The sequence below is a fragment of the Ictalurus furcatus genome, chromosome 12 (assembly GCF_023375685.1).
Source record: "Ictalurus furcatus strain D&B chromosome 12, Billie_1.0, whole genome shotgun sequence".
In the NCBI taxonomy this organism is placed as follows: domain Eukaryota; kingdom Metazoa; phylum Chordata; class Actinopteri; order Siluriformes; family Ictaluridae; genus Ictalurus; species Ictalurus furcatus.
This window is the reverse complement of record NC_071266.1, coordinates 27,776,278-27,802,674: the sequence shown is the minus strand read 5'-3', so window position 1 is coordinate 27,802,674 and position 26,397 is coordinate 27,776,278. Positions and strand designations below refer to the sequence as shown.

The 26,397-nt window shown below is 39.9% G+C and overlaps 1 protein-coding gene across 3 annotated transcripts in view; it reads left to right on the top strand.

The window, feature by feature from the left end:
- The first annotated feature begins 712 nt into the window (after positions 1–712).
- LOC128615860 (RNA binding protein fox-1 homolog 3-like) overlaps positions 713–26,397 on the top strand; it is a 217,352-nt gene continuing 191,667 nt past the window's right edge. For all 3 annotated transcript variants that reach the window (XM_053638224.1, XM_053638225.1, XM_053638223.1), the window contains exon 1: positions 713–1,248. The gene's annotated coding sequence lies outside the window, so the exon portion shown is untranslated. The remainder of the gene's footprint in view (positions 1,249–26,397) is intronic.

Here is a 26,397-nt window from a genome sequence, read left to right as displayed (position 1 = left end):
TGGGGCTACGGGTTGCAGAGTGCCTCTGCCCGCAGTGCGAGGGGGAAATCCCTGATAGCATACAGAAATGCAGGTTCATTTGTATTTTAGTTTAGTGATAATTCAGAAGTTTTAAAGTTGAATGAAAATGCACCATATTAATAAAGACAAATGAACAATGAAGATACAGAAAGAAATGAACTACAAATCAAATAAATAACAAATTGCTTTACTAGCACTGGCAGTTACAATTAATATTCTGTGAAACACTGTGAAGTTAGTTCATGTTCTCACTAACGTTACAGCAGCTAAAAAACAGTCATACCCTCACCAGTCTCTCGTGTTCTCTTTCATGAAGTTAGACACATAAAGCAGTTTTTCATGTTACTGAGAACCCGCAAAGCGTAAACTGCTCTGTCCTGAAGATGTGGGAAAACATCAATTGATAGCTTTTAAAATTATAGCTGACGGTTACAAAGCACTGACACTGGAGGCTCCTTCCATAAATGTTAAATAATACTATAGAAACGATAACGTATTAGAACGAGCGCATTAATATACACCTGTGATGTTCAGCTGCACTACTATCAGAGCTGCTGTTAGAGATCAATCAACACCTTCTGACCAATCAGCAACCATAATTCAACAGTCCTCTGGTGTAACAGTATAAATGAATGTGTGATGTACAATAAACTGTAATTCCTGTACAGGTTTCCTTTTGGTAAAAATTCTGAAGGAAACTTTGAAGGAAGCTGATACAAGTGTGCGTGTGTGTGACAGAGAAAGAGAGAGACATAGAGAGAGAGAGAGCGAGAGAGAGAGAGAGAAAGAGAGAAAGATAAGCATGTGGGCGGACCAAGTCTCCGCTCTGTCAGATGAGATCGTGCAGCGGCTCAATGTGTGAGTCGCTGAACTCGAGAGTGTGTGTCTTGCTCTTTATATCCTCATATCATCCCACCTTTTCACGCCCCCTTCTCTCTCTCTCTTTCTCTATCTCTCTCATTCCAGTACAGTCAGTCAGTTCCTCGCTCTGCTCTTCTTCTCTTTCTCCAGGATTCTCTCCTCCTCTCCCGCTATTTTTTCGCTGTGCGTTGGCCGTGCACTCCCCCCCCCCTCAATCTCTCTCTCTCTCTCTCTTTCTCACTCTCTCTCTCTTTCTCTCTTTCTCTGTTTTCTCTATCTTTCTCTCACTTGTTCTGTGCTGTTTTTGTTCTCGTGGCTGGTGTGAGCTGATCGGTTCGTTCTGAAGAAGCGTCACTGCTGCCTCCTGTGAGTACTCTCAGCTTAATCTCTCTCTCTCTCTCTCTCTCTCTCTCTCTCTCTCTCTGCTGGGTTTCTGCATGCTGATGTCCATGTGTTTGTTAGTGAAGGTTTAAAGATAGACAGAGAGAGAGTGTGTAAAGAATGAGTAAAGTGTGAGAGAGGAAAAATAGCATTTATGAGAGACAGAGAGAGGGAGCGGACAATGCTGAGCTGATCTCAGACTTCAAACGATTCACTGGGGCTGAGCAAAAGACTGTGACAAAGAAAGAGTGAGAGCGAAAGAATGAGCGAGAGAAATGAAAATGATAAAGGAAAAGAGTGAAAGACAATGAGAGAAGAATAAGAGAGAGAGAGAGAGAGAGAGAGAAAGAGATAGTGATAGAAAAGAAAAGAGGTGAGATACAGTGAGTGAGACTAAGTTTAAAGTAATTTTGTATGTCAAAGATGGCAGTTTTGTGGTGGTCTCTCTCTCTCTCTCTCTCTCTCTCTCTCACACACACACACACACACACACACACACACACATGCTCATTTCAGACCATCGTTGAATCCTGATTGATATTCAGCCTGTTTGAAATTTTGTAAATTGGAGTCTCTTTTTCATCACACATGAAGTTTCAGTGATGGACAAGAAGCACATACACACACACACACACACACACACACACACACAAACACACACACACACACACACACACACACACACACACACACACACACAGCAACTTGATGGCATCCGGAATCGAGTGTGCATGAGTTAATTCATCTGCTGTGTGTGTGTGTGTGTGTGTGTGTGTGTGTGTGTGTATATATGTGTGTGCGTGTGTGTGTGTGAGAGAGAGAGAGTGAGTGGTAAAGGTACAATTTCCCAGATAAATAAAGGTCTGCACCAGTAAAGTCTAGTGTTTCTACTCCATAATTTCTACTTCAACTTTATAAAATGGGCAAATGAAGTGACTGTGAGTGTCAAGAGAGGAAAAAACAGAATAATAAAGTAAATACAGTGAATAGAGTGGCATGCAATTTATTATTTTTAGCCAAACACAATGATGGCGCTTCCATTATTGTTCTGACCAATAAAGTGAAGGGAAAGTATTCATGCACTGTTGTTTTTGTTATTTAATATTCTACCCAGTCCTTATATAAATATAAATCTGAACAAAATAGTATGCATTCATAAGCATAGACAAATATATTTTTAATATCATTATTATTTACTTTATGTTTAAAAAAAATTGAGAAACAAGTATTTAGACACTATGTGAAAAATACACATACGTAAAGTTGACATAAAAAATAAATTAAAGTTCTCAATATAAAGGCTGCAAAAAATAGTTCACCTAATTACCATGACATCGGGTTCGTCCACCTGGTGTCATTATAAAAGATGCCACTGGTTGGGAAGAATTCATGCAACAAGAAGCGGCCAATAACATGCAGGTGGAAAGTTCATGGAGCCATGCCTAATCATCCCTGGACAGGTGCTCCACACAAGATTTCACAACACACTCTGAGGCTAACGATAAGGAAGGTAAGAGAGAAGCAAGATGTCATGCGAAAAGAGTTGCAGGACGACCTGAAAGCAGCAGGAACAACAGTGACAGAGAGAACAATAAGCACTGAACTGCACCGCAATCATCTCCATCCCTACACCTCACGCACTCCAGAGATGCATGCCCAAAGACAAATTACAACTCTTTTGGAACAAAACACAAGTAAGAAATTCAGCCCGTCACGTTTGGAGAAAGTGTTGTGTGTATGATCCCAAGAACACCAAATCCATAGTGAAGCACGGGGTGGGAGCATCATGATCTGGAGCCACTTATCTGCAAACACTACTGTGGCATTACATGTCATCAAGGGAAGCATGAATGGAGCAATGCACAGGGACATATCTGAGGAGAAATTAATCTCATTGGTCAAGAAACTGAACATGGGGAGACGACTGAAGTTTCAAATATGCAGCCACAATAACTTAAGAAATCTCCCGACTTAGATCCCAGTAAAATATTATGGAGGATTTCGAACATGTGAGTCCATTAGAGGGATCCTCGTAACCTTGGAAATTGAAAATAATTTCCCAAGAGGAGCGGGCCAAAATTGACCCACAATGCTTCAAAAAGCTAATTACTTCCTAACGTAGACATCTCAAAGCTGTAATTACCAACAGCTGCTTCACAACAAAGTACTAATGCTGTTAATTTGTGGTGGCTGTGTGGAAAATACTTTCCCCCCTTTCAATTTCCTTAAAAAAATCTTTGTTTACGAATAAATACTCTTTTGTACAAAGTCGAAAAGACATTATTTGTAAGTGGACATATGCCTGGAAGTATAACAAAACCCAAGGTGTTTCTTTTTTAAATGATTTCCCCCTCACTGTAAGTTTACCCCCCAATTGCTAATACTTCCTTGCATGCTAGCATGGAAACCATGTGAAACTGTGGGTAGGATTATTGGAAAGCGTCAAAATATGTTAAAATGTAGAAAATAGTATATTCTTCCACCTGGAAGGTTTAGGAGTTTTAGGAGTATCAAATATTCCAAAATATACTAATTGTTGAGTATGAGAAAATCTGGCACGTCATCATCTGAAAGCTCCTGGTGCTGAGGAGGATTGTGAGCAAAGGTCCCTGGGTAACACGTTTTTTTCAAAGTGAGGTACACGTAATGAGTACTATTTCAGCAATTACTCGAGATTAGGCCTTTTCACAGCACTGCGAGGATCTAAAAAGCCCTCGGTTTGTTCAGTCCAATAAGAGTGAAGGAGAGAAAGAGAGTGTGGATATATATAGTATAAATATATAGTGTTTATGGTTAATGGCTTGGATAACTAGCGCCATGTTCACATTAGTGGTTTGCCATAACTAGCCCAGTGATGGTGTGTTTGTGCTTCACTTTCAGGAAAGAAAAAAAAAAAGCTGATGACATCCACAACTTGTGCATGTGATATGAGATCATATATGTCAGTCTGAAGACAGATATTGAACAGTGCTGAAATTCTGAAATATGAAACAGTATGAACCAATTTCCGCCTTTAACACCGGCATGGATCATTCGGTTTCCTCGTGGGAAATTTAGACAGAATTATGACTATGATCAGCAGCACAGAAATACACCACACTCCCAGAGGATGACTAGAAGTTGGAGTTTGTCCATCAGAAAGAACCACGGACCAACACAGTGTTACTGAATTAAACCACATTCATCAGAAAGAACCAGAAACAACCAGTTTGAGCTTTGAAGCTCAGTATCTTGGGAGTGCCATGACAGTCAAAATGTGCACACCTAAAATGCTTTTTAGTGAGAGATCACCACCAAGGCTCTACAGGTCCCCAGTCCTGAGAACTAGGGGAACCCCCAGAGCCTGAATTCAAAGCTTTGTATTTCCAGAAAAAATTAATGGCCTAACATGAGATGTTACACAGATAAAATGCTATTTAACAGGCATCAATCTATGCCAATCTGTGACCTTTAGTTCCTGAGAACTACACCCAGGGAAGCGGACTATTTCTAGCCAACCTTGTGTGCTTTCTCTGGCTTGTTGGTATACCAGAACTGCAGGCCTGGTCCTCTGGTTCTGTAGGAAGAACTCCAGCACAAATGTACATCACATCCATATTGAGCTGTTACAGCTCCAGAAGGTGATATGAGAAAGAATGTGAAAAAAAATACTTGCCTGTGCTTAGCGGTATTCTCAGCATTAACACAAGCATCCTATTTTTGGCCCAGCTCCTTCGCTACACAGACTTCCTCTTCATATTTTGTTGCTTTTATTTTTCGCCTCTTCAGGCTCTATTTCACCTGTGGCAGTATTGACCTGCAGTAGGCCCCTTCCTTCCCTCCCCTTATTCTCTCACTTGCTATTTATCACTTTGTGTCAGTGTCATTTCTTGCACAGCTAGCAGCATTAGGCAATGCATTAACATGCTGACAGTGACGTTATCGAAGCCAGGACTTGAATGTCTCTCTCTGCGGTCCTGATAAGGATCACAGATTGGTGCCGGGAGGGACAATGATGAAAGGGCATTCCTTTGTGTGCACAGGTGTGAGTGTATATTCCACTTTCTCTAGGGGAAGAATACATTTGTGGGAAAGTGTGTGTGGCTTTTAGAATCATAATACAATCTCAGGTGTACTTTTTGTAAGAAGAGAATAGTCAACCCAGTGTCCCATTTTTTTTTCTTTTCAATTTTAGTGAAAAAATATGATGGCCTTGGATCATCAAATAATGGAAAAGGTGAATGTGAAGAAAACCAAGATGGGAAATTGAGTTTCTCGATCATTTTCCAATATCAGGACACTTTGGCAGGTGTAATCTTGTTTGCACCAGAGCCCCTTACTGACATTTGAAGAAAAAAAAAAAGGGGGGAAGGGGACTTTGTTGTAGTATTTTTCTTACTGTTGAGCATTTGGGTGGTTTTACATAGATTCATTAAGCGTAGTAGCTTTATATGTGTGAAATCTTAAATAGTCTAAGTTGTACCTACAGAAAAAAATTATGACCTCAACTACCAGGCCACATTTTACATGCAATACTATAATAATAATAATAAAAAAAAACTGCTGTAAGGTGGGCAGAAGTTAAATAAGTTCAATATCCAGGACTCCCATTTTTACCTCAGTTAAAGTCCAAGTGAGGAAAGTGAGTCTTGTTAGTAAATGAATATGAATTTTACAACACGTTGAATGGAAAATGTGTCCTTACCAATATTCCATTGTTGCAATGTAAAAAAAATAATATTTTTTTTATAAAAAAACACACAGAGACAACCTCATCACTCATCATTACTTATAATATCAAATTCTAATCTAGAGAGCATGCGAGGCTAGTTATTCAGCCGATACGAACTAGGACTGGTTCGTACAGTTACTCTTACAGATTGGTTCTTATGGTTACAGTATGGACGGTGGGTAAACCTTGGGTAAATAAAAAAAAAAATAATAATCATTAGCAAAGAAAATGATATTGACCATGAATAAATCTCAGTATGAGCAGAAATCACACCAGAATAAATATTTTTGAAAACTTCTTGTTTCAAGCACCATATTTGTGCAGCAGCCTTCAGACTGCATTGAGTGTTTGGACAGAAATAAAAGAAAGTTCTCCATGCAGAGGTAATGAAAAGGTTTTGGGCCTATAAACACTTCATCTTGCTGAAGTACAGACAGAAACATCATGTAGACCCTCACTGTCCAGCATGTGTCTGAATGAGGTTAAGAATTCACAGTTCCTTATGTTTGTGCCTGAGTGTATGGACGTGCTGCAGTAAGCAGCGTTCCCCATTCATTACAAGAGCCATTAATTCATTTTTCCAGTCTTTCATTAATTACCTCACACTCTGATTAATTTATTCATTCAACTTTATACCACAGTCCTGTTATATTCTGGTTCAGAGGTTGTTCATTAATTCTGGCAGAAGAGCAGCTGCAATTCACAGGTTTATATTAAGTGAGGGAAAGACTGTTTGCTATAATATGAGTGAGAACAGGAACTAACTTGCTTGTTTCATGGATGTTCCACAACACAAAATATAACTATAACTGGATAAAAAGTATGACATGTCATTCTTTTGTAATTGCTGGTAAACTGCTGTGATATAAGAGAAATAAAACACTTAGGGATGTGCTCATGATTAAATTTAATATTTCAAAATCAAACAGTAAAAGTTTCTTCACACCACCCCATCACTGATTATTTTACTATAACAGCACAATGATCACTATTCCTTAGGATCAAGTGATCTCCAGTGATGAGCTTAATACAATACAAGTAACGTGTTCACAAACTCGACATTTCTTTTCCACTTCTGAAAATTCACTCATCATCGAAACATTGACCTTTTTCTTTGTCAATTTCTATTTGTTACTTATAAAAGTTTTAAAAGATAATATACATGTGAGCTGTTTTATTATTTCAAGTCACTTTGACCCAGAAGCACATTTTGAATCTGATCTTAAGCCTGAAATGATCTCTGTACTCCAAATATTAGAGCTGATTTTTTACCTTGTTTAAATATTGAATGTCACTTAAAAAAAAAAAAGATGAGGTGAGAAAAAGGTGCCATACAGTTTGTAATTTAATTTTAGATGATGTTCAAATAATTGAGAACACTTACTCTGGTGTAAGGCAACATTATGAGCTTCTTTTAATGGAGCATGATAAAATACAAACATTGCTAATACAATATGTCTTATCAGCTGATTGGAAAGAGGTTGCAGTCCCCCCCCCACAAAAAAATTCATAAAATAGGGGGGTGGACGGGTTGTTAAAGACAGCTCACTCTCAAAAGCTTATCATCCTCTGTTTGAGGATTCACTTTGACAATAAATGTTCTAAATATAACTTCTAGTTATAAATATAACTTCAAAGTGATACTGACACAGTATTTTAACTAATACTTTATCGGAAACCAAAAATACTAATACCAAAAATACCAAAAAATGGTAATCATGTAGATTAAACATCCCGATAGTGACACAAACCAGGCTCACTTATACTGGAAGATGAGCTTGTTATTAAACAATTGGAATGCGGACGGTTACAAGCCCAATTCCAAAAAAGTTGGGACGCTGTGTAAAATGTAAATACAGTATCTCACAAAAGTGAGTACACCCCTCACATTTTTGTAAATATTTGATTATATCTTTTCATGTGACAACACTGAAGAAATGACACTTTGCTACAATGTAAAGTAGTGAGTGTACAGCTTGTGTAACAGTGTAAATGTGCTGTCCCCTCAAAATAGTTCAACACACAGCCATTAATGTCTAAACCGCTGGCAACAAAAGTGAGTACACCCCTAAGTGAAAATGTCCAAATTGGGCCCAATTAGCCATTTTCCCTCCCCGGTGTCAGGTGACTTGTTAGTGCTAGAAGGTCTTAGGTGTGAATGGGGAGCAGGTGTGTTAAATTTGGTGTCATCGCTCTCATATTCCCTCATACTGGTCACTGGAAGTTCACCATGGCACCTCATAGCAAAGAACTCTCTGAGGATCTGAAAAAAAAAGAATTGTTGCTCTACATAAAGATGGCCTAGGCTATAAGAAGATTGCCAAGACCCTGACACTGAGCTGCAGCACGGTGGCCAAGACCATACACCGGTTTAACAGGACAGGTTCCAGGGTTCTCCCATTGGGAACCTTAAGAGCTCTAGGTTTGACCTTTTGGTAAGGTCACCAGTGATGACCACTAATCAAAAGCTTCCTGAGGTAAGAAAAAACTTTATGGAAATCAGCTGAATACCACAAGTCTGAGAACAGAAAAGTTTCCCTCATAACCCTTTGGCCTCTTAAGTCACTGACTCTGAATAGAGCTGTCTGAGAGGCAGCAGATCTCTTTCTTTCTGTCCATCTGTCCTCAATGTTGTCTAGGACAAGCTTTAGAAATAGAAATACTTCTTTTCTTATTTTGTGTAGAAATGACTACATGCTGTTTTTTGTCAAAGCACCGAAGAAGTCATCCACATAGTGTATAGAGCGACTGAAAGTTCAGATTAAAAACTCCATATCGATTTAAAAAGGAAAAAAAAAAACACAAACATACACTAAATGGAATGACCACAACTTTTAAATCTCATTTCCACACATGCACCCCCCAAACACACACACACACACACACACACACACACACACACACACACACAAACACACAGAGAACAGATTGGGCCATCATTCCTCATGTCAGAAAACCAATATCTACTCGTACTCACTCGTTTAATAAGCAAGCCGACATGCCACATTGTAAAAAGTGCTTTAAATGCAGTGCCGTAGGTGTGAGTAAAAAACACAGCTGATTTATAGACTGTGACTTTAAAACAAAGTAGAGGAGGATGAAGCTAATGCAAAAGTGTAGAGCCAGAGGAAAGACAATAAAGTTCTCTCTCTCTCTCTCTCTCTCTCTCTCTCTCTCTCTCTCTCAGTATATCTTTTAGTGTTACTTAATTTATGGTTATAGCTAGGTAAAAAAAAAAAAAAGAAGATTTGCGGTAAAAAAAAACAAAAAAAAAAAACCCTCCTGCTACAACTAATCACACTGGACTGAGTAACTTCACTATGTTTTAATTATCACAAAATGAAATGAATAGCATTTTTATGGATGCTTGGATAATTTTTAGAGCAAGTATGTGCACAATACTGATACTGATATTGAAACGAGCAATCTACTTACTCGTGTCACTGATCATTTTTATTTAGCTCTGTTTATCCTGGTTTAAAAAGTGGCGATGAAACCTGCATGTGTGTTCATGCACTTAGGCTTTTAGACTCATTCTTTTTAATGGTGGCGTTTTGATTTTAAGTAGAGTATTGCTGTTCGAACAAGTTCTTCTGTACAGCTGTAAGTAAAGTACATTCGTTGTCAATGACCTACAACGGCAGACTGTGAAGAACAACGCGCACATATAGCTGTTATTTTTGCTCACCTAGCACCATCTGTAGGCATTGTTTCTCACCTAGCCAGTGTGCTGCTAGTAATGAACTCCTCTTGCTCAGTTTTATGCTGAAGATGTTTTATGATGATGTTACTTGTACTGTAGGAAGACGTTGTAGTTCTGTCTCTTGATATTTTCACAAAGCACAATTTTCAGTCTGCTTTGCTTGCTTTGATCATTAATCATGAAATATGTCCAGATCTATGACATCGATTCATCAGTGCGATGAGAATTATTTCACATAACATAGCACAGTATTGGATATCGGTATCAGAGCTTCTTCTTCTTTTTTTTTACAGTTATGAGTAACTGATCATGGGATTGGATTGATACTCAATCCCAGTATCACTATTTATGGATCTCTAATTGCATCACTTCCTCATCACCCCCATACACACCATACACACTGCACACACTAAATCTTACTCGTTTACTTCATACTTCTAAGAGCTATGTGAAATTCCTCCACCATGAACACCCCTAGCACTGCTGTGTCTGAGTTTATGCGTGTGTGTGTCTGTGTGTGTGTGTGTGTGTGTGTGTGTGTGTGTGTAAAGGTCAAAGTGTTGCAGTCCTGTAACAGAGACTCTGGATGTCTCTTAATGAAGTGGGCTGCTGTTAACCTGGAGGTTTAGATTTCTTTAAATTACAACATAATGTGTGTGTGTGTGTGTGAGTGTATGTGTGTGTGTTTGTGTTGCCAGTCAATCAAATGTGTCCTGAGGAAACAGAACCATATTGCAGTAAAGGGGTAATAAATGTAGCGTATGTAATATAAGCAGTCGCTAGGGAAGGTGTCAATGAAATGTAGGGGTGCCAAAACTTTTGAAACAAGCATTTCTAAACTAACGTTGCACTACTCAATAGACATTTTTATTTAATTTTTTTATGTTAAAAAAAACACAACTTTACAGAATCTCTATAGAAGCAAAACTGTCATGCTACGTATTTTTTAAATTCATTTTTATAAAGTGTGCCAATATTTTTGAGATTTCACAACATTCTTTAATTTACATTCTCAGAGAGAGGGAAGTGTAGAGCGCAAATTAGCTCATTATACACTATCTGTGTGTGTGTGTGTGTGTTAGTCGGTCTGAGTGCTGCAGGCAAAAGATGACTCTGGCCACGATCTATTACTCTGCGGCATGTTGAAATGGAACTGGGGTGTGAGGGCACCTTTCACACCCAGCCTGCTGCATGCTAATACACTAACACACACACACACTCAGAGAGAGAGAGAGAGAGAGAGAGAGAGAGAGAAGAGATCTGGAAAGGAAGAGAAGAGATTGAAGAAAGATGGGTAAAGTTGTGTACAGTCATTCTTTGGATAGTGAAGGGTTCTTCACTTCCTAAAAAACAGAATGATGTGGGTGAAAGAGAGATGAAGTGTAGGAATGTATGAAAAGGATAGAACGAGAGTGTCTAAATATTAATAGAGGAATTAAATAGAAGCGATGTATTGACAGGGGAAGGGACATAATGATGTAAATGTAAGAGAGAAGGATGTAACAATGAGTGTGAAGGAGGAAAAAAAGCAACCTGTAGGAAAAGGGATGGAGAGACAAATGGTGTGTTGATAAGAGAAAGAGAGAGAGAGATTTTGGAAAGAGAGAGAAAAACAAGTGATGGGAAAATAGACACAGAAGGCAAAGTGAGGGACACATAGCCAATGCGTGAGATGGTTTGAAGAAGAGAAGAAAGGAAAGGATGAGAAATGGAGAAAGGATAAAAAGAGTGATGTGGGCTGAAGTTCAGAGAAAAAAACAAAAACAAACGAGAGCTGTAGGAAGAAAGAAAGTGTGAACATTCGACGTGTGGGATGATGGGGAGAGAAAGAGGGTTATAGAGTAAACGAGCAGAAGACAGATGTAGAGACATGCGGAAAAAGTAGAGATTAAACAAAAAAAGATAAAGGCATGCAAAGAAATAAAAGAAAGATAGACGGGGGACAAGTACGAGAGAAGGGAAAAGAAACGTACAGGGAGAGTGAGTGAAAAAAAAGAACAAGATGTGTTTAAAAGGGAGAGAAAGGAGAAAAAAAGAAGGGGAGAGAGAGATAGAGTAAAGTGAGAGAGGAATGAAAGTGTGATTCTCAGACGCCGCTGACTGCAGAGAGAAACATTGATGACAAGAGACTCCCCATTTTCACATGAGTCACCAGGAAGAGAGGGAGCAATAGGGAGAGAAAGACAGAGAGAGAGAAAGAATGGGAGAGAATGAGAGAGAGAGTTTCTTCCTGCAGAGAGCAGGCGAGCATTAGACAGATCTCCACTATGCCACGATTACTCAGATTTATCACTGTCAGTGTGCGGCGAGCGTGCTCCATCGCTCCTCTCTCTCGGTCTGTCTGTCTGCAGGGGTAGACCTCTTTATTCTCTCATTATAGTTCAACAATAACAGCTCCAGAGGGTGGGTGTGTGCGTGTTTGTGTGTGTGTGTGTTTGTGTGTGTGCGTGTGTGTGTGTGTGTGCATGTGTGTGTATGGGGAGATCACGTTTTTTGTGCCTGCATCTCTACACACTGCATATAAATCACCTACAACCCATGCATTAAAATGCACCGATGCCTCTCCTCTTCTGGAGAAACTCTCTTTTAAACACAACTACTGTCTCCAACGCTGTGGTCTCAGTCTGGAGATCAGTTATGACTAGATCTTGCAATTGTAGCTTTAAGATATTATAACTAGGTACTGTATTGTCACAATCTTGAGATTAGAGATGAAAGAGTTTTCTTGTCATTCCGGCCATTTACAAGTATATAGTAGAACGAAATAACGTTCTCAGAGGCCTTGGGAGTCGGTGATGCAGCTGGTGAGGACACTCTTGACGATGTGATGGTGTTGGAGGTGTTGTGTTGCAGAGAGAGGGAGTGAAGTTCAACAGGTTCAGATTTGTGATCAATTTCTGCGTGAATTAATGTATTGAGCGCTGAGCCAAAGTCATTTAGCAACATTCTGACATATGTGCTCTTCTTGTCAACGTAATCAAGCTTGTCTAGATGTAGAGCTGTGTATATAGCATCACTGGTGGACCAGTTTGAGCAATATGCAAATTGATACAGGTGATTGATACAAGTGAGGTGTTGATGCCATTATCATCTACTCAAAGCACTTCATGATGACAGAGGTGAGTGCTATGGAGTGGTACTCGTTCAAACATGTTACGCTGGACCTCTTTGGCACGGGTATGATGGCTGTCTGTTTGAAGCAGCTAGACATGACCACCTGCCTCAGTGAGATGTTGAAGTCTTTGAGGACAACAGTCTTTAAGTACTTGACCAGGTATGTTCTCAGGTCCTGCTGTTTTGTGTGGATTGACCTTAGACAGATAATCTTTGACTAGACCTTATTGTCTTAGTCTAGAGCAGGGGTGTCCATTCTTGTGCAGGTTTTCATTCCAACCAATCAGGAGCCACACCTGATTCCACCTCTTTAATCAGTTGATCTTGGTTTGCAATAGACTCAGGTGTGGTTTCTGCTTGGTTGGAATGAAAACCTGCACCCACACTGGACCTTTCCAGATTAGATTGGACACCCCTGGTCTAGATTGATGGAGAGAAGCTTTGACTATCTTGTGATCTTAGTACGAAGATCTGTCATGGCTCAATCTTCTGGTCTGGCAATCGGGTCTTAGTCTGGAGATCAGTTATGAATAGATCTTGTGGTTTTAGTCTGAATATCACGTCTTGAACTATTGCTTTTGTGGTCTTTGAGGTTTTTGTGGTCTGAAGATTGGTTATTAGATATTGTCATCTGAAAGGATCTTGGAGTCTTTGTCTGAATATTGACTACAGCTACTGTAGATTTGTCAGAGATTATATCATGTGGTCTTAATCTGGTGATTGGCTAGACTTTGTAGTTTGACAAACAGTGTAGTGACTATATCTAAATGCTACCATACAATAAGCCTTGTATCTTAGTCTGGAGATCAGTTATGACTAAATTTTGTCATGGATTAGAACTAACCCTGCGTTTGTGGAGATGAGTTACTTGGGGAATGCTACATCAGATGTATTATCTACCATGTTCTCTTGTACATGCTATTAGCTTCTTTCACGCTGCATCTCCATTTCCTGTATTGTTTAGCATAATAATTCTTTCTCAAAAGAGCTACACTGTCCTGTAAAGATGTGGTCAGGCTGGAGTGTTGGCAGCTGATGTGAGATTGGCAGGCGACAACATGACATTTGTGCAATGCAAACCCGAACTGTCAAACAAAACACACATGTATGCACATATGAGAGGCACACAACAGCAGAAGTTGTTGGTGGTGGCATTGGAGCAAGCCATATGTGTGGGCTCTAGACACAGGCAAAGATGCTGGCAGCCAACACACACACACACACACACACACACAGACACACACACACACACACACACACACACACACACACACACACAAACACATAGAATGTTATTCTAAATTCTTCTGAAATGGTCATTATGTTCCATAACACACACGCGCTCTACGTTAATCCATCTGTGTCACCCTCGATGTGTTTTCACAGATTTGAGACTAAGCCACGTCCTGATTTTAGCCAACAGTGCTTACATTATAGCAGCTACAAACAGTCGTTCCTCTCACCAGCCTCTCTTTATGCTAAAATCCACTTGCTGCAGTTGGATCCATTCTGAGTCAACGTTTTAGTGTCTTTAACTCAATTCTACGTAAGGAAAATAGGCAGCACATGTCGATTATGTGTGGGAAATAGGGACATCTTTTTTTTTTTTGTATGCTAAATGAAAAGTGACTGCTTTCGAATCTCCCTAATTGTCAGTGATAAAAACATAATTCACCTCACTCGTCTCATCAGCTCAGCACCCAGCCAGGTGTGTTAGAGAAGCTAAAAACCTATGATTTAAACCATATCTTACTTTCATTGCTTTTCATCTGACTGTATTATTCTCACTCCGTTCCCTGCATTCCCACAGAGAACAATTCTTCAGCCTGGATGAAGGGGTCGAGTCATTAGCATGGGTCAGCGCTGTACGATTTCACCATCGTTTTTTTTTCATGACAGTTCTGAATATCCCCTTAACTCTGGAGAGAAATGCAACCATGCCAACTGAACCGGCACTTTTTATATCCCATCCAGCATGACTTTACTGCTCAAACATTCAGCTCGTGTGTTAATGCAGTAAAATTGGGCATGTGTTTGTTGGAATAGGAAATAAAGTGCTCCTGCATGCATCCAGGATTTGAGCTTTAAGTCCGCAAAGGCCCAGTGACAGCTGGTTTTGGTACATTTTCGTTCATTTCCTCTTCTAGCAGAGAACGTTACCAGAGCATTCAGTAAGTGTTTTACAGAATTTTAGAAGTGCAGGCTATAATGTTACAAAAATAACATTCCTGCAATGTATTTGAAACACTGATCATAATAGCAGTTTGCTTCAAAATGACTGTAATATATCAGACTCAGAAAGAGAGAGAGAGAGAGAGAGAGAGAGAGAGAGAGAGAGAGTTAGAACAGCCATAGCATAAATGCACAAACGATGCTCATAATCTACACAAGCTTAATTCTTGGCGAGACTTCACAATGAACTCGTGTTCTTTGCATGTTTAAATAGTCAGGAAGTGAACCAGATATGAATTAGTAGCTCTTGCAGTAGGATTCTACAGATGGCGACCTCTGGTGGAGAAAACGGATAGTGTCCAGTTTGGCAAGAACGTGCATGTTAAATGTTAATGTTACACATGCCGCGGGGGGTGGGGGGCTCTACATGTGCGTTCATTTTAGAAAGTTTGCCTGCAGACTTCGCAGGCTAAAAACATAAAACAATGCACATTTAGTCATCTCCAACACACTGGCTGTACACTTTTAGCATGTCCAAGGTATTCCATTGTACAGGACTGCTTAACTGTCTTAATGCTAAACTGCAGCACTTCCAATAAAAATAAAATTACTCATTACAAAGTAATTCAGCAAACTCTTGGAATGAAACTTCAGAACTGAAACATTTTGTTTCATATTTAATTCGCATGGACATACAGTGCATCCGGAAAGTATTCAGAGCGCTTCACTTTTTTCACATTTTGTTATGTTACAGCCTTATTCCAAAATGGATTAAATTCATTATTTTCCTCAAAATTCTACAAACAATACCCCATAATGACAACGTGAAAAAAGTTTATTTGAAATCTTTGCAAATTTATTAAAAATAAAAAACACAAAAAACCACATGAACATAAGTATTCACAGCCTTTGCTCAATACTTTGTTGAAGCAGCTTTGGCACCAATTACAGCCTCAAGTCTTTTTGAGTATGATGCTACAAGCTTGGCACACCTATTTTTGGGCAGTTTCTCCCATTCTTCTTTGCAGGACCTCTCAAGCTCCATCAGGTTGGATGGGGAGCGTCAGTGCACAGCCATTTTCAGATCTCTCCAGAGATGTTCAATCGGGTTCAAGTCTGGTCTCTGGCTGGGCCACTCAAGGACATTCACAGAGTTGTCCTGTAGCCACTCCTTTGTTATCTTGGCTGTGTGCTTAGGATCGTTGTCCTGTTGGAAGATGAACCTTCACCCCAGTCTGAGATCCAGAGCACTCTGGAGCAGGTTTTCATCAAGGATGTCTCTGTACATTGCTGCATTCATCTTTCCCTCGATTCTGACTAGTCTCCTAGTTCCTGCCGCTCAAAAACATCCCCACAGCATGAGGCTGCCACCACCATGCTTCACTGTAGAGATGGTATTGGCCAGGTCATGAGTGGTGCCTGGTTTCCTCCAGACATGACCCTTTCCATTCAGGCCAAAGAGTTCAATCTTTGCTTCATCAGACCAGAGAATTTTGTTTCTCATGGTCTGAGAGTCCTCCAGGTGGGCTGTCATATGCCTTTTACTGAGGAGTGGCTTCTGTCTGGCCACTCTACCATACAGGCCTGATGTTTGTTCTTCTGGAAGGTTCTCCTCTCTCCACAGAGTCATGCTGGATCTCTGTCAGAGTGAAAATCTGGTTTTTGGTCACCTCCCTGAATAAGGCCCTTCTCCCCCGATCACTCAGTTTAGCCGGGCTGCCAGCTCTAGGGAGAGTCCTGGTGGTTCCAAACTTCTTCCATTTACGGATGATGGAGGCCACTGTGCTCATTGGGACCTTCAATGCTGCAGAAATATTTCTGTACCCTTCCCCAGATCTGTGCCTCGATATAGTCCTGTCTCTGAGGTCTACAGACAATTCCTTGGACTTCATGGCTTGGTTTGTGCTCTAACATGCATTATTAACTGTGGGACCTTATATAGACAGGTGCGTGCCTTTCCAAATCATGTCCAATCAACTGAATTTACCACAGGTGGACTCTAATCTGTCATATATCAAGGAGGGAACTCTGGACTTCATTTCCCAACAGCCACTGCGCCATACTACATCATTGTCATATGACCACCTGCACCTTTATCACGTTTTCTGTTTAATGAGCACTCATATATATAGCCACTGTTTGCACTGCTTCCTCATCTTATGTATTGTCTATCTTGACCTTTGTCCCTGTACCATGTTTTGTTTCATAGTTTATGTTTAGCCTAAGCCACAGTATTTTGCCTAGTTGTCTTAGTGTCTTTGTTTTGTTGTTTGTTTGTTTATTAACTGTTTGAAGATCTGCGCTTGCTTCCGTATCTACCCTTGTAATGTCACACAATAAACTTGTAGAAACATCTCAAGGATGATCAGTGGAAACAGGATGCACCTGAGCTCAATTTTGAGTGTCATGGCAAAGGCAGTGCTTTTGTTGTTTTTTATTTTTAATAAATTTCCTAAGATTTCAAACAAACTTCTTTCACGTTGTCTTTATGGGGTATTGTTTGTAGAATTTAGAGGAATATAATGAATTTAATCCATTTTGGAATAAGGCTGTAACCTAACAAAATGTGGAAAAAATGAAGCGCTGTGAATACTTTCTGGATGCACTGTACTGGCACTGACAAATAGTACAAGCTACCCTTACGAGGCTAATAACAGCTCATTAGACATGTTAGCATCTAGGCTAAACAACAGAAATGTCTCCAGTTGCACAGAAACACTTCTAACCCTTCAATAAAATACTCTTGTTAGGTATACTAATGCTGTTCATGTCCACACTCGCAGCATTTGGAAGGCATTGCAGGATCCCTTAGCTGTCCTAAGTGCCTGAGTGAGCAATGCCATCCTGATGACTGTTTTCTTTTTCCTTAAACCACATGCTGCAATAATCAATGTTTACTCAAAACAAATGATACATTAAAAATAAATAAATAATTGAAACATAATCTTTAAAGCAACATCTAAAAGGGGGTGTCCATTTGTGTGCCCAAACATACATTTATCTTACATTAATGGTAATATCCTACAACTATATCAATGCTATAGGAACATGTAGAAACGTAGAGTTTAAATTTGGGAAAAAAACAAAAAAACAAAAAACAACTCACAAATTTGCAATGTCAGCCAGTAGCACTGTTGCTTTGGCTCTGTTGGTTTGCTAGCAACCATGTCTGAGGTGGGATGCCAACAAGCTTCTAATATACACTTTGAAAAGGAAAATTGAATTGTTTGTACAAGCACTGCAAAAATCGAAGCCAATACTAAATTGATAAATCCATCAACATAACACAATTTTGTTGTTGCTCTTTTTTTGCATAAGCTTCATGTGCTTCATGTACAACATGTTTGTAAACTGGAACCAAATTCCTCGTTTTAATGGCATCTCGTTTTCTCCATCTCTCATCTCCAGTTGCACCTGCCATCAGCGGGAACCTTGGGGCTTTGTTTCCATCCATATTTTTAATATACAGGGCCGCATTTTTGTCTTGAAAGTTGGTAGGGGCACTTGAATTGGAAGCTTCCCTAAGCCTATATGGATCATTTTGAAGAACAAAGACCTTCAACACTGACAACAGCCTATCCTTTTATCGGTTTAATATGAATAATACAAATATGTGCAGGCTGTACCTGTATGTTTGCTATGAAATAGAATTAAATAAATTCCGAGGGACATTTGGCATGAACATGACTTGATGTTCCATGGAAATTTCAGCTATCATGGACATGTCCCTGCCATTCTTACACAAATATACTGGATGTCTATATTTATACTGATCATCAACAAGATGTAGAGAAGACACCCTTTTACAAAAATCCTACAACTGTACTGCTATAGAATCTAAAGAGATTTTAACTTTAGGCAATGTAACACAATGTTGAGGGTTAACTCAGCACATAAGGCCTCAGCTTACGCAGTGTCTTTAAAAAAAAACAGTGTGTACCGTGCTGGAGAATGGGTTTCCCATGGAGGCAACAGAAACAGCATGAGAAGTGAAAGGATTAATAGCACAGGAGGAGAGCGAGTGCATGCAGGGAGAAGAATGATACCTCCACCAGTGCATTATTCCTCACTGTCAGAATGCAACACAGCTCCATGCACATTTTGAGCAGATTTGTGCTTCTACTTTATATTGTGTCATCAGCTAAACCTGACCTCATGCTATATGTACAAATGTAGTAAGAAGAAAATAGGAACGCACACACCGATTATGGACTGGAAATGGAAAACAGCGCTCACATCTTCAGTGACTTTGCTTCAGGAAGTCTTCGGTGCAAAATGGCTGTGTCATGACAGCATAGCTTGCGAGATCACTAGCTAAGTTAGCTAGCTAGTATGTTTAATAGCAAATCACACAAGCTGTAACAATGCAACTAATGAACTATAAAATTCTAATACTGAAATGTTTAAATATAGGATAAACAGCATGTCAGTGCAAAAGAGCAAACACGTGCAAAAACAGAGATATTGGAGAAAAACAGGACACAGTCCAAGTGTGTGTGTGTGAGGGGGTGGGGCTTATTTGGTGACACCATTCGCAATGCTTTATCGTGTCAGTAGCTGACACCCATTAAATACAAATGCTCATCTTACATCCGTAAGGGTTCCTTGATTGTCCCTCTGGGGGAAACCTTAAAGGTTCTTTTGGAGAACCCTACAGCTTAGGGTTTCCCAAGAAAAAAACCCTTTTAGGGAGCTAAGAACCCTTAAAGAAACCCTTGAAGAACCCTTTTTCATATAGTGTATCTATTAACTGGGTAAATTATTATGTTGGCTTGAGAAAGCCAACAAACTGTTTTGCTTTAAAAGCTTCTTTTTCTTCGTCTTCTAGGTGCTATGTCTTTTTGAAGTGATCATAATTCTGGATTCCTGGTACGGAAGCTCAAATTGGCCAAAATTCCCTTTGACTTCCATAAAAAATTTCTAACTGTCATAACTCGTTGAGCTTTCACGCTACTTCCACCAAATTCAGCACAGTCCTTCAGGCCGATCACACTAGTCATGCTTTATTATTTTCTTTTAAATAGTTAGAACCTGTTAAACTTTTAAAATGTAACAAAACTGTCTAAGTACTTGGTACAGTTTTTAAGAGTTTGTTGGCTAAATAAGAGTTCTTAAACTTGGACAAGGGTTCTAATTGGAATCCTGAATGTAGGGTTGTTGGTATTTTTTTTTGTCTGCACCAAGTACCAAGAGATGTTAGATAAATATTGAGTATCTGACACATTCTTGGTATTCAATCCTTCATCTTCAGTAAGCTTTTTATCCTGGTCAGGGTGGCAGTGGATCCGGAGTCGATCCTGGAATCATTGGGTGTGAGGCAGGAATACACCATGCACATACTTGTTCACATCTATGGGCAATTTAATAACCAATCCATCTATTGGCATATCTTTGGGAGGTGGGAGGAAGCCGGAGCATCCTAGGTAAACCAAATTAGACGTATGGAGGACGTGCATAGAACCTCCACAAAGACCATAACCTGGGGTCAGGACTGATCCAGGGTCACTAGAGCTATGAGGTCACAATCCTACCTGCTGTGTTATTTGACTTGGTTCTAGGTATTCAGAAGAAAATAATGACAAATAATTTGGAGTTTCTACCCCACATCTACCCAGCGAATACATGCACTGTACATGATCTTTAAGGGTACTTTAAGGGTTTGCTGGACAATTAAGGGTTCTTGCCTTCTAAAAGGGTTCTAAAAGGCTTTAAAATGTTTTTAAGGGTTAAATTTTAAGGGTAAAAATTTTAAGGGTTATTTGAACATTCATTAGAATGTATACTAATTAGTCTTGTGAATATGGACTTATATTTTAGCTAGCTATCTGTTACCTAGATGTGTGACTAAAGACAGATTTTTGAGCTCGTATCCAGTCTATGCATGGATTGGTCGAACAACTCTTGTCCTGAAGGAATTTTATGTAATGGGTGTAAAATGAAGTCTGTTGTAAAAGCAGTGAGTGTTTATCTGTTTGAGTCTCACACTTTGCACCTCACAATAGCAGTGCACTGTCGTTTGCTTTATGGCGTATATGTGAGCCCCAAAATTGGTTCCAGATGGAGTTCTACTCCGCTTCACACTTTCTTTGTTACAGTGTGTTATTACAGCTCGGCCTCTGAGAGAGAGAGAGAGTGACAGACGTGTGCTGAACCTCCCGCCTGCTATTATGATTTTATTTACTCCATAATCCTGTCATCTCTCCACTCTACAGGGAGGAGAACACACTGAGTGTATTTCATTACACACGTGTTCATACTTCATTCGCCACTGAAAGCAACTCAGAGCCTCAAAACCCCATTACACATTCTCCTCATTTACACCTGTTACCTTCTCACTGCACTCAGTGACCAGATCATTATCTATCTATCTATCTATCTATCTATCTGTCCCATATGTGGTTCTTCTCCAAACTGTTGGTACAAAGGTGGAAACACATAATTGTGTAGAATATAATCTTTGTACACTGTAGCATTGCAATGTCCCGTTTACTGGAACTAAGAGGCCCAAACCTGTTCCAGCATGACAATGCCCCTGTGCACAAAGCGATCTCCATGAAGACATGGAAATGTTTTTTTTTTTGTACTTTTCTCCCATTTCCATTCCCAAACATTTCTGAATGAATTGTGTTCTTTAATCATTACGTTCAATCTGTGTGCCCTCTGTGTGTGTGTGTGTGTGTGTCTGTGTGTGTGTGTCTGTGTGTGAGTAATTTATAAACATCTGTTGCAAAATGTAATTCATCTCATTATTTAGATTAAGTGTGTGTATGTGTGTGTGTGTGTGTGTGTTTGTGTGTGTGAGTGTGCAGAATGGCAGGCAGATTCTATCCTCTGCTTTTCCATGTTAAGGTCACAGGGTCATCCAGCACTAAGTCTCAGTATGCTTCATACACACACACACACACACACACACACACACACACACAGAGAGATATTCATACATACAGCAGCTACTCTGACACATGCAAATGAGCAGAAGGTAGCAACAAATTCTTATACACAGAACTACATACAAGCCTAGCATTAATTACACACACACACATACACAGACACACATATTTATAGAAATATCTCTTGCCATATGTACACTACATTATATGATGCCATTCTTAAGCTGAGCTTAAGTATAGAGTCTGCGGTGTGTGCATGTGTTAATGTTCCTGTGTGTGTGTGTGTGTGTGTGTGTGTGTGTGTTGGGAGATAATTAATGACATAACTGATGTGTGTATGTGCTGCTATATATAAACCCTTCACATATGCCTGTGTGCTCACACGTCAGCCCACACACTCTCACATTCACACCGTGGAAGAGGATTTATACAGCATTCCTCTGCAGCCTGAGCATGCACACACATACACACACACACACACACACACAATAAATTAAGTATTGGCACAGTGCCTCATTATATGGCTTATTGGCATGCAAAGAAATTACTTATATTAGTAATAATAAAAAGAAGACGACCAACCATGGGGACTTGAGGGGACCATATATGAGGGCTTATGTGGACCAAGTACAGAAAATTGTGGGGCCCAGACCTGGGGACTTGTTGGAACTACACACGGGGACATGTTGGGACCAAATACAGGACCTTGTTTAAACCAAATATGTGGACTTGTTGGGACCAAACAAGGACTTGTTGGGACTAGATACAAGGACTTGTTAGGACCAAACAATGGGACTTTTTGGAACTAGATACCAGAATTTGTTGGGACCAGATACAAGGACTTGTTGGGACCACATACAATGACTTATTGGGACCAAATACAGGTACTTGTTGGGACCAAATACAGGGACATATTGGGTTCAGATACAGGGAATTGTTGGGACCAAATACAAAGACTTATTGGGTTCAGATGCAGGGACTTGTTGGGACCAGATACAAGGAATTATTGGGACCAGATACAAGGATTGTTGGGAACAAACAATGGGGATTTTTAGAACCAGATACAGGGACTTGTTGGGACCAGATACAGGGATTTTCTTGGGACCAGATACACGGACTTATTGGGTTCAGATACAGGGAATTTTTGGGACCAACTACAGGGACTTGTTGGGACCAGATACCGGGATTTGTTGGGAGCAAACTTTGGGACTTGTTGGGACCAGATACATGGACTTGTTGGTATGAAATATGAGTACTTTTTGCAAGCAAACTTTGGGACTTGTTATGACTGAACATGTGGACTTGGTGGACCCAAACATAGGAACTTTTTGGAACCTAATATGGGGACTTTTTGGGGACAAACAATAGTTGCTTTTTGATCTCCAAGGGTATGTAATTACTTTTGTCCATGTAGCATAATTGAACATTCATGTTATGTACACAAATTTCTGGGTATTTCAGCAATGTGGTACTTACTGCTTTTAAGGCGTTGTTTGTATTAAGGCACTGACTAGGATGACAGAATAGGCAGCAAGGTGAGGCAAGTTGACTGGGTGTAAAATTTAGGTACAAAGTCAAATTTCTATGGTAACTGCTTTAAAACCATGCTGATTTATCACAATAGAATGTCTCATAAGCAGTGATCAGACCATTTCATTTGAATGGTAATATATCTGAACACGTTTGGTAAATTGGTATATATAGGTATATAGGTATTGTGTGTGTGTGTGTGTGTGTGTGTGTGTGTGCGCGTGTGTGCGTGTGTGTGTGTGTGTGTTAGATAGAGTCAGAGAGAAGTTCTGTCTGTTTTTCTGAGGGATAGTTGCTTATATTGATACATTCTTTTGTGCATGTCAGAATGTGTTTATATCTGGTCCTGGGTGTGTGTGCATGCGTGTTTGTGTGTGTGTGTGTTCTTAGTGTGCAGTGTGTTTGAAAATTCAGGAATTTCTGTGGGAGGAATGGTGTGACCCATAGCTGCTTTGACACTGATCCATCCTGCCAATGTGTGGGTGGGTTCACTCTCTCCGTGAGTGAGTGAATGTGTGTGTGTGTTTATGTGTGTGCTTTTCTGCATACATGTTATATGCAAGATCAAAAGGTAAAAGTTGGAATGTGTGTGTGTGTGTGTGTGTGTGTGTGTGTGTGTTTGTTTGTATGACAGGCATTAAACAGGACCTTGTCACTTCACAGCCTGCACTAATAGATATGTCACTTATTAAACATGACTAATTATCCACCTACAGAGAGAGAGAGAGAGAGAGAGAGAGAGAGAGACAGACTAAACGGTGTCAATTCTGCTATCTTTGAAGTGTCTGTAGAGGAAGCAGCCAGATGTGGTACAGCTAAAAATGAGATGGATCAATTAAAAAAAAAAAACATTTTTGTTTTAAAATGCATAACTTTTGCTACGGTTATGCCTCTACATTTTCGAACCTCGAAAACGGAGAATTTCGGCTCCCATTTCAGTGTAAACAGACCAAAACGAAGACTTTTGAAAACGAAGGCGTGGCTTCGTCCACATTCGCCCCCTGACTGGGTCTTCTGGATCATTGCGGATCCTTCCCTGATACATCAAGCCCCTACCATATGACTGTTACGCTACCTCGATTGTATACACAACAACACGTAGACTGAACTGCAAGTTTTGCTGGCTTTGTCGTCACTCTTATCAGCCATTGTGCAGTTACATTCTGTATTTTATAATATTGCAGCTGTTACATGCGCAAGGGGCAAGCTACGATTAGAGAAATCGCCAACAAATCTTATTTTGAGTGACGTAAGAACTACACAGAACGCCGGTTTATTGTACCTGCCGGCAACTAGCAACCAACTTCGTGTTTACACTTGTATGTGCATGCCCAGTGTGCATGAATGGTCATGTGACATGCGTATTCGGTCGTGTCGTGTGGACGGAGATTGTTTCTGAAATACAGAGGAAACGCCAGTGTGGACAAGGATCGTTTTCATTTTAAAACGCCGTTTTAAAACGAAATCACACTAGTATTAAACAGGGAGCCAGACTTATTAACTTCAAGGCAGAGGAAAAAGAGAGGCAGTTAACGAACCTTAAGTTTAATGTCAGTGACAACAGGAAATAATGTGCTTTAGTGCATGTTTCACAATTAAATGTAACTATAAATGAATAAAACTTACAACATCATTCAAAAAAGCATTTCTAAGTTGCCATGGTATAAGAGGAATGAAATACTTGGGGAATACTTGTCACTTATTGTTTTCCTATAACAGCATGGCATGGAGGGTGTTATTCCTTGAAGTTAATCACTATTACTGCCACAGAATGTCAAATTCAGAATTTCCAGCCATTTTTTTGCTTTTAAATGAATGCAAATGTATAAACTCTCTGTCTCTCTCACACACACATACACACACACTCACTCACACACACACTGAACTTCATGTTCTATTGTAACACACCGCAGAGCTGCAGAACGATTACACAACACTTCCAAAACCCTTCAAACCCTCACATCTGTGCTAAAAATGTTCCTAGAGGACTTTTTGCAGCACCAAAGCCCTGGAGTGTGTTTACTTCTCTCCACAGTGTTTGTGGGTGTGAGATTTACTCTTGTACACTGAGGAACGTTGGAGTTGTGTGGAGAAGGTGTTAGGGTTCTGCATCATGCTGCAGAGGTGCAGGGTTTTCGCTTACATGCAGGTTTCAGTGGGGGGGCGCAGGTGGATATGTGGATGGAGGGGTCGAATGAGGACACAGGCTGATGTGGGGTGATGCAGGATGTATCTCTGTCATTGTGGAGCCATCTAGTGGGAGAAAATGTAACTGCAACACTGATATTGAGCGTGAGACCACGCACATGAGACTAATGACACTGTCCGAGTGCTAGCTCTCTGATAAAAATACCATGTCTTCTCATGCACCAATAAGAACTGATCTTAATTTGTTAGTCAGGATCATCTGTATCAGTCATGTAAACGACTGTAAACACCTATCAACACACAATGACATCACCATGCAGAGCACAGGCCCGAAGTCTTAGCACTAACACCACAGTTCTTTCTCTTCCACTTTATTTATGTTCTGTTTCCTTTGCCATGTTGTCTTTACTCTTATACGTGTGTATTATTTCCTATTCTCTCTCTCTCTCTCTCTTTCTTTTATATCCTCTCTTTTATTCTGTCTCATTTAATTATGGATTTATTTATTTTTATTAATGTCATAGTGTCCCAATTAAAAAATTATCTCTCTCTTCTCCTCTCTCTTTGTTTCTTGTTATCCCTTACTTTCTTTTCATTCGATGCCTCTGTTTCTTTTTAATCAGTTCTCCCCTTTCTCTTACCTTCCGTTCTTTCTTTTTTCTTTCTTTCTTTCTTTCTTTCTTTCTTTTGTAAATATTGTTTGTATGTTTGATTACACAGATGTGGTTAAGACCCTAGATTGAGCTCCCACTTCCTGCTGCAGTCAGTAGGTGGCAGTGTTAGCCTCTGCTTCAGTGTGTGTGTGTGTGTGTGTGTGTGTGTGTGTGTGTGTGTGTGTGTGTGTGTGTGTGCGCGCATCGGTGTGT